Genomic DNA, 10,397 nt, shown 5'->3' on the forward strand with positions numbered 1-10,397 from the left:
CCATCTATAGTGCATGGTTTGGGTTGGTTCTTAGCTTCTTGCAAAGGGGGAATCGAGTTTTGGGCTAGAGGTGGGCTGGGCCAGGGCTGGGGGTTCGGGTCGAGTCTGTCGGGTCATGGGTCATGTTAGTTGGGTCCGGGTCCGAGTTAAGTTAGTTGGGCTTGGGTATTTTTAGTTTTAAGTATTAATTAGATTAAGTTGTATTTTTGGGCTAATTCAATTGTTTAAAAATTTATTTGGGCTTCTAATTATTTTAATTATACCTTAAAATTAGTTATTTAAGTAAGCCCAATAATTTTCATGGACTTGGGAGTCCATGGGAATTATTGGGCCAGACTGTGAATTTTTTTGGTCTGTCAGTGATTAATATTGAGCTTAATTAAGTTATTGGGCTTAAATATTTTATTTGAGCCCAAATATGTTTAAGTATTTTATTTGGATCAAATTATGATGTTTGGGCTTAAATTAAGTTACTGGGCCAGTCTTAGATTTTATGGTCTTAAGTCTAGGGGACCAGCAGTCTGGACAATCCCATTAAAATAACTAAGTCGGAATATATATTAAATTTATTTTATGCATGAATTTTATTTTAAGTATAAGTATATTTATTATGAAAATTAATTAAATATATATTAAGGACATATTTAAAGTGCATGCATACATTAATTATTTTCATGATGTGTTTATGATTGAGAATTGAGAATGAAAAATATTTTTGATGGAAATTGAAGTCATGTGACAACATAAAGGTGGTTTACCACAAGCTTAGAGGTAGTTTACTACCAGCACAGAGGTGGTTTACCATCAGCACAGAGGTAGTTTACTACCAGCATAGAGATTATTATTCCTTGCCACGTACGTTGGTTCTTTAGACTGATCAGTCGGCACAGTTATTATTCTCATTCATTGATATGACCATAGACCGTTTATGATGATAACATGCTCAATTATGCTATGTATGATTAGTTATGATTTATGTATGGACTGATGATTAAAACATGTTGGGCCTCTAGGCTCACTACACTTATATGGTGCAGGTGAGCATGAGTATGATGATATAGTTGATGACACGGTTGCTTCGACCGGCGGTGAGGGCCTATGAGTTCACACGCAGACGGCACCCGTGACCGATGATATTCGTGTTTTATGTCATGATATTTTCATTAGTACTTTAAAACAAGTTTTCCGCATTTACACGTTTTTGGTGGTTGAAAATATTATTTTTTTATGAATGCATGGTTTATGAATTTTTAGTTGAGATATTAATTTATTTCTGCATGATTCGAGAATTTTATTAAATATTTGGACATCATTTATATCAAGTTTTAATTAATGTTAAATTTTAAGTTTTTATACATATATGTATTATTATTATTATTATTATTATTATTATTATTATTATTATTATTATTATTATTATTATTATTTTTATTTTATTTTTTAAAAAAAAAAAAATCTATCATTTTATTAGATCGAGTCGTTTCATTTGGTATCAAAGCACGGTCCTTAGAGGGTGACTAGTCTGCTACGTGGAGCTCAGAAGCCACACTACCGGTCTGTAAGTTTTAAGCGCTTTAAATATGTTTTATTAGGGGCATGTGTTCATGATTTAAGGTTTTATGTTAGTAATGTAGTAGCCCGTACCCAAAATTGGTGGTTAAGTGTTAATCAATCCAATTTATCATGTTAGTTTAAGAAAAACGTGATTAAGGGAACTCTTTGATATCAGAGTCTGGGAATAGACCCAGAATGATCAGAAATGGTCCGGAGGGTCAAGTGGAACGGACGCAACGTCCTAGGATCGGACGCAACGTTCGTGCCAGTAAGAATGCATCACTGCTTACGCACATGATGTGACGTTCGGAAGCAACAATGGCGAACGGACGCAACGAATGTAGAATGGACGCAACGATGGAGGAACGGACGTTCCGTTCGATGTCTATAAATAGAGGTGCCGAGATTCATTTTCATATGCACCAATCACATCTCTTCTTTCAATTCCTTAGTCTTCTAGCTTAGATCTAGGGAATTCTAGGCGTCCCATTGGGAATCCGGAAGTGGCGTAGCGATCTAGGCACCGTAGCGGAGCAGTGGCCTAGTTTTGAGGCAAGCGACAGCAACGGGCTGACGACGGACGCAGGTATAGATTTTGCTTCCTAAAAATATTTAGGAGTATGAAATAGCTTAGTTAAGCCTTTTAGAGCACTATAATGATATTAGTATCATTTGGCAGTGTAGTGCGGATTATAGGCATGGACCTAGAGCTTGTAGAGCTTGCCTAGTAATTAAGGTACGAAAGTACTGTTCGAGATATCTTGACTGAGTATTCATGTATTATGTGACTGCATGATTTATATGACATGATTATATGCTGCATACATTTGCATCTTGAGCTATCTCTTTTGAGATGTCTGTTAGTAGGGTTTTACCCTATCCTGTTAGTGGATGGACTTCCATAGTTTGGGTCCGGAGTATCCACTGGTTTTCGGTATGTGAGCCACCTCCTGAAGCGATGGCACAGCGTGCTACATATCAGGGCCCGGTCTATCTTTGTTATCTAATTCTTGGCCTCTAGTCAGTATGAGGTACACTTGCATGCATGTATACTCATACTCTCGTGCTGAGCATTTTATGCTCACGTCTCGTACTTTGTGTATCTGGACACCCTATTCCATGGGGCAGGTTTGCGATTGGATGAGGCGGGTGGATCCAAGAGGGGCTAGGCAGTGGATGCCCAGTTGGAGCTTCGCCTAGGATTTTATTGTATTGGGTTGATACAGTAATTTGATTTGGTTGTATAACTATTTTGGTATTTACAGATTCCTTTTCTTGGGATTGTATATTTTTATTTCTTCCGCAGTTTTATTCTGGTTTACTGTTTAATTAAGTTAATTGCATGCCTAATTTTCTGATTAGTAGGTGATCTCGGTAAGGGTCACTACATTTATGATATCAGAGCATGCATATTATTCTTGGGATTTAGATTCTGCATAAGGTAACCGTGAGGTAATTTTGTAGATGGCGGATCGCGATGATCAGAGTAGCCATGGTAGTGGAGGTGGACATTGGGGCGATGGTGATCGGGAGCGTCGTTGGGAACGCCATCATCGTTGTCATGATGAGAATCATTTTAGTGTGCGCCGGTTCTTACAGATGGGTCCTAAGCCCTTGGTTGGAGGCGAGACTCCGGAGGATGCGAAGAACTGGCTAGATCGCATGGAGACTTGTTTTCAGACATTTCACTGTACTGAGGAGCAGAAGATGGATGCTCTTGGTTATCTTCTGGATGGGCGAGCCCGTAAGTAGTGGAGGTTCACTTCTGCACCGTTCATTGCGGCGAGAGGAGTTGCTACTTGGGTTGAGTTCCGCACAGCTTTTCAAAAGCTGTACTTTCCTCTTGCACTCCATCAGGCGAAGGCGGGCGAGTTACTGAGTTTACGACAGGGATCTATGATGATTGACGAGTATCAGCAGAAGTTCTTCGATCTGTTATCCTATTGCTCCGAGATTGCTGACAGCTCTGAGATGAAGTACAATCTGTTCCTTCAGGATCTTAAACCGAAGATTCATGACCGTGCGGCGGTCGATGATGATATGACCTATGAGGGTTTGGTGAGCCGTTGTCACCAGGCGGAGGATAGCATTCGGCGTAATAGGTCTTTCTCTCAGTCTAGACCTGCGAGTTCTTTGGGTCCTCGTGCTTAGTTTTTCAAGAAGTCCGGATCTACTTATTCTTCCTCTGGTTCTGGTGGTGTTGTTTGTTTTGGGAAAAAAGAGAAATGCGACCATTGTGGGAAGAACCATCCGTCAGACAAATGCCGTAGAGATTCCGGGGCATGTTTCCGTTGTGGAGAGGTTAGTCATCTCCGGAGGGATTGTCCACTAGCTGGGGGAGGCGGTTCTGGTTCAGGTTCAGGATCGGGTTCTCAGGCTACCGTTCAGTAGAGGTCACAGGGAAAGTCTGCTGGGAGTTCTCATTTGAAGCCGCGGACTTCTGTCCAGGTGTTTGCCTTGAGGCATGATCAGGCAGTGGAGGAGAATGAGAAGGTCATGGCAGGTACATTTCTGTTATGTCGTATACCTGCTCTTGTACTCATTGACACTGGTGCATCTCATTCCTTCATTTTTGCATGTTTTTTTAAGAGGCATAAGTTACCATGCATTGCACTGGACGTAGTAGTTTCTATTTCTACTCCGACGGGTCAATCTTCTTTGGCTAAGAGTCTAGTGATGGGTTGCCCTTTAGAGTTTCAAGGAAACATTTTGATAGTGAATCTCATGGTTCTTGCAATGGATGAATTCGATTGTATTCTGGGGATACACATGTTGACTGCCTATCGAGTTTTAGTGGACTGATATCAGAGATTAGTACGATTTCATCCAGATGTGAGTGATAGCTGGTTTTTCAATGGTGAGGGAGCGCGACCCCCGATGTCGTTGGTACCAGCTTTGAGAGCCTATCGAGCTCTAGAGTCTGGCGGGTAAGGTTACCTCATCTATGTAGTTGATCTGTCCACTGAGAGCGTTGGGATAGAGAGTATTCCGGTTGTGAATGAATTCCCAGATGTATTTCCTGATGAGATTCCGGGTTTTCCTTCTGCTAGGGAAGTCGAGTTTGGCATAGAGTTGATGTTGGGTACTTCGCTTATTTCTCGAGCACTGTATTGTCTGGCTCCATTAGAGATGCGTGAGTTGAAGAATCAGTTACAGGATCTTTTGGACAAGGGGTACATTCGTCCTAGTGTATCTCCTTGGGGAGCTCATGTTCTCTTTGTGAAAAAGAAGGATGGGTCTATGCGGTTGTGCATTGACTATCGGCAGCTGAACCGAGTTACTGTGAAGAACAAATATCCTTTGCCTCGTATTGATGACTTGTTTGATCAGCTGCAGGGTACTTCGGTTAATTCCAAAATTGACTTGAGATCTGGGTAACATCAGATGAGAGTCCGAGATCAGGACATAGCCAAGACTGCATCTCGTACTCGCTATGGGCATTACAAGTTTCTAGTGATGCCTTTTGGTTTGAATAATGCGTCGGCTATATTTATGGATCTGATGAACCGCGTTTTCAGGGAGTTTCTGGATAAGTTTTTCGTGGTTTTCATTGACGACATTTTGGTATATTCGCGTGATGCAGACGAGCATGCTTCTCACTTTCAGTTGGTACTGCAGACTCTTTGGGATGAGAAGTTGTACGCCAAATTGAGTAAGTGTGAGTTTTGGATGGAACGAGTGGTCTTTCTTGGCCACATCATCTCCATGGAGGGGATTTCTTTTGATCCGAGCAAGATCAAGGCTATGCTTAATTGGTCGCGCCCGACGATTGTTGCTGAGATCCATAGTTTTCTTGGTCTAGCAGGATATTATCGTCGCTTCATTCTGAACTTCTTGCAGTTAGCTCGACTATTGACGCAGCTTACCCGCAAGGGTGTTGATTTCGAGTGGTCCTCAGAGTGCGAGGAAAATTTTTGTGAGCTTCAACGACGATTGACTTCTGCGCCGGTGTTGGCATTACCGTCAGGATCTGGAGGGTATGTGGTGTACACAGATGCTTCTATTCAGGGGTTAGGTTGTGTTCTAACTCAGAATGGGCATGTGATCGCATACGCTTCTAGACAGTTGAAGTTACACGAAGACAATTATCCAGTTCATGATTTGGAGTTGGCAGCTATTGTGTTTGCTTTGAAGATCTGGCGTCATTATATGTATGGCGAGAAATTTGAGATCTTCACTGACCACAAGAGTCTCAAGTATTTGTTCACTCAGGCGGAGTTGAACATGAGGCAGAGACGTTGGATGGACTTGTTTAAGGACTATGATTGCAAGATTAAGTACCATCCTGGAGATGCTAATCTCACCGCTGATGCATTGAGTCGCAAGGTGCGACTATCCGCACTTAAGACTTGTTGGATGTCTAGTGCGATCATCGAGTGTTGTTCTTCAGGGTTTACCTTCAAGCACAAGAAAGGTATGCAGAATATCCAGACGTTTGCGATATTATCTGAGTCAGCTTTGTATTCACGGATTCGGGATGCTCAGATGTCAGATTCGAAGACCCAGCGTTGGCTCGTCTAGCCAACGAGGGTAGTACGTTTGGATTTCACTATCAGTCAGATGGATTTCTGTGTTTGTCTGGTAGGCTTGTGATTCCGGAGGATGAAGAGTTACGAGAGGATATCTTGTCTCAGGCACATCGCACTAAGTTGAGTATTCATCCGGGGAGCAACAAGATGTACAAGGATCTACGTACTCGGTTTTGGTGGAACGGAATAAGACGCACCGTGTATCAGTATGTTTCGAAATGCTTGGTTTGTCAGCAGGTCAAGGCAGAACACCGATGACCTAGAGGTTTGCTTCACAGTCTGCCTATTCCTGAGTGGAAATGGGAGCTTATCACGATGGATTTTGTGACCCATTTGCCGGTATCCTCGAGGAATTGTGAAGCTATCTGGGTTGTGGTGGATCGAATCACCAAGTCAGCGCATTTCATTTCCTATAGCCAAGAGTACTCTGTGGATCGTATGGCTCAATTGTACATTCAAGAGATCGTTCGACTTCATGGTGTTCCTGTGAGCATTGTCAGCGATCGAGACCCCAGGTTTACTTCTAGGTTCTGGGGGAGTATTCAGCGTGCGATGGGCACTACTCTCAGTTTGTATACTGCCTATCATCCGGAGACAGATGGACAGTCAGAGCGTACTATCCGTACTTTGGAGGATATGATTCGAGCGTGCACTATGGACTTTGGTTCAGCCTGGCAGGATCATTTGCCATTGATTGAGTTCACGTACAACAACAGCTATCATAGTAGCATTGGGATGGCAAGGCGTTGTACGGGCAACGTTGTCGTACTCCGCTTTTCTGGGAAGAAATGTAGGAGAGATAGGCTGAGGGACTGGAATTAGTCCAGCAGACAACAGATGTTGTTGATCAGATCAAGAAACGGATTAAGACTGCACAGGATCGTCAGGCCAGCTATGCTAATATTCAGCGTAGACCTTTGCAGTTTGATGTTGGGGAGAAAGTGTTTCTGAGAGTTTCACCTTTCCGCATGATTCTCAGATTTGGCCTCAAGGGAAAGTTGTCTCCTAGATTTATCGGTCCGTTTGAGATCTTGGAGAGCATTGGCGATCTGGCTTATCATCTGGCCTTGCCACCATATCTGTTCAGTATTCACAACGTGTTCCACGTATCTCTGTTGCGACGGTATATGGCAGATCAGTCTCATATTCTGCAGCCGTCTGATGTTCAGGTTGATACGAATTTGACTTATGTAGAGAGACCTATTCGTATCCTGGATCGTAAGGATAAGGTCTTGCAGAATAAAGTATTCCTCTGGTTTTAGTTCAGTGGCAGCGCCGAGACACTGAAGAAGCCACTTGGGAGCTGGAAAGCAGGATGCGTTCAGAACATCCTGAGTTATTCTGATTGTTATTTCAGTATTGTACTAAGTTGTACCTTGTAAACGTTTAATTTGAATAAAGATGTTTCTGCATGTTGTTTTACATTCAGTACTTAAGATCTGATTTCGAGGACGAAATATCTTAAGTGGAGGAGAATGTAGTAGCCCGTACCCGAATTTGGTGATTAAGTGTTAATCAATCCAATTTATCATGTTATTTTAAGTTAAACGTGATTAAGGGAACTTTTAATGGATTAACGGAGTCCGGGAATAGACCCAAAATGATCAAAAATGGTCCGGAGGGTCAAGTGGAACGGACGCAATGTCCTAGGATTGGATGCAACGTTCATGCCAGCAAGAATGCATCACTGCTTATGCACATGATGTGACGTTTGGAAGCAACGATGGCGAACGGATGCAACGAAGGTAGAACGGACGCAACGATGGAGGAACGGATGTTCTATTCGATGTCTATAAATAAAGGTGCCGAGATTCATTTTCAGATGCACCAATCACCTCTCTTCTCTCAATTTCTTAGTTTTCTAGCTTAGATCTAGGGAATTCTAGGCGTCCTATTGGGAATTCGGAAGTGGCGTAGCGATCCAGGCGTCGTAGCGGAGCTATAGCCTAGTTTTGAGGCAAGTGACAACAATGGGCTGATGACGAACGCAGGTATAACTCTTGCTTCCTAAAAAGATTTAGGAGTATACAATAGCTTAGTTAAGGCTTTTAGAGCATTATAATGATATTAGTATCATTTGGCAGTGTAGAGCGGAATATAGGCGTGGACCTAGAGCAGGTAGAGCTTGCCTAGTAATTAAGGTATGAAAGTACTGTTCGAGATATCCTGACTGAGTACGCATGTATTATGTGAATGCATGATTTATATGACATGATTATATGCTGCATACATTTGCATCTTGAGCTATCTCTTTTGAGATGTCTGTTAGTAGGGTTTTACCCTATCCTGTTAGTTGATGGACTGCCATCGATTTGGGTCCGGAGTATCCACTGGTTTTTGGTATGTGAGCCACCTCCTGAAGCGACGGCACAACGTGCTACATACCAGGGCCCGGTCTGTCTTTGTTATCTGATTCTTGGCCTCTATTCAGTAGGAGGTACACTTGCATGCATGTATACTCATACTCTCGTGATGAGCGTTTTATGCTCACGTCTCGTACTTTGTGTATCTGGACACCCTATTCCATGGGGCAGGTTTGCGATTGGATGAGGCGGGTGGATCCAAGAGGGGCTAGGCAGTGGATGGCCAGTTGGAGCATCGCCTAGGATTTTATTGTATTGGGTTGATACAGTAATTCGATTTGGTTGTATAACTATTTGGGTATTTACAGATTCCTTTTCTTGTGATTGTATATTGTTATTGCTTCCACAGTTTTATTTTGGTTTACTTTTTAATTAAGTTAATTGCATGCCTAAGTTTTTGATTAGTAGATGATCTCGGTAAGGGTCACTACAAGTAAAGTTTTAAAATACTTAGTTATGCCTTGCGATTTACGTAAAGAATAAGTGGTGATGCGATATGCCTCGGAGAAGAGTTGTCCATAGGTGTGAAATTGGGTAATTTAAGATTTGGGTGCATCTGCTTGGAAATCTTTTGCGTGCAGAGAGGATTGTGGTTAGAGCTAACTCTATGTTTGCGTTGATAGAATCTGGAGCTATGCATTCGTTTATCTCAAAAGAGTTTATCATGCGGGTAGGTATCACACCCGAGGTTTCTACCACAGGTTATTTATCACCATGCCATCTGGAAGGATTCTCACTACTACGAGTATCATTAAAGGCCTGGAATATGAGTTACAGGGGCATACAATCTAGGTCGATCTAGTTGTATTGCCTATGACAGACTTTGATCTCATATTGGGCATGGACTGCTGACAGTCAATGGAGCTTCGATTGATTTTTGGCGGAGGACAGTATCAGTGAAACCTTCTGAGGGTGACCCGTTTATTTTCCTTGCGTCCCAGAGCAGCAGTGCTTCACATATCATCTCTTTTGTGCATGCGATAAAATTATTACGGAGGGGTTGCCAGGGGTTTATTGCCAGTGTAATTGCAGTGTCAGAACAGCCTATCAGATCTATGGCAGAGATAGAGGTCATTCGTGATTTCTCGGATGTCTTTCCAGATGACGTTGTAGGAATTCCACCAGTTAGAGAGGTGAAGTTCCGTATTGAGTTGATACCAGATACTGTGCCTGTCTCTAAGGCACCGTACCGACTTGCTCCCATTGAGATGAAAGAGCTGAAAGAAACAGATTCAGGAGCTACTGGAGAAGGGCTTCATTCGTCCTAGCTTTTCTCCTTGGGGAGTGCAAGTATTATTTGGGAAAAAGAAGGATGAAAGTATGAGACTGTGCTTTGACTAAAGAGAGCTTAACAGAGGTACAGTGAAAAATAAGTATCCACTACCAAGGATCGAGGAATTATTTGATCAGTTGCAGGGAGCTTTCGTATTCTCTAAGATCGATCTACGAGCTGAATATCATCAGTTCTGAGTCAGAGATTTTGACGTGTCCAAGACTGCTTTTCAGACACGTTATGGGCATTACGAGTTCTTAGTGATGCCATTCGGGTTGACCAATGCTCCAGCGGTCTTCATGGATCTCATGAACCATGTATTTCAGCCGTATCTCGATGAGTTCATCATAGTATTTATAAATGACATATTGATATACTCCAGGAGCATTGAGGAACATAGACAGCACTTGCAGACTCTGAGAGAGCATAGATTGTATGCATAGTTCAACAAGTGTGAGTTTTGGCTTGAGCAGGTAGCATTTCTTGGCCATATCGATTCTAGAGATGGGATAGTTGTGGATCAGTCTAAGGTTGAGACAGTGCAGAACTCGGGGACTCCAAAGAATGCATCAGAGATTTGCAGTTTCTTGGGTTTGGCAGGATACTACAGAAAGTTTATCAAGGGATTTTCCTCTATTGCAGTGCCCTTGACATCGTTGACCAAAAAGAATGTGAAGT

The sequence above is a fragment of the Henckelia pumila genome, chromosome 4, assembly GCF_033568475.1.
Source record: "Henckelia pumila isolate YLH828 chromosome 4, ASM3356847v2, whole genome shotgun sequence".
In the NCBI taxonomy this organism is placed as follows: Eukaryota; Viridiplantae; Streptophyta; class Magnoliopsida; order Lamiales; family Gesneriaceae; genus Henckelia; species Henckelia pumila.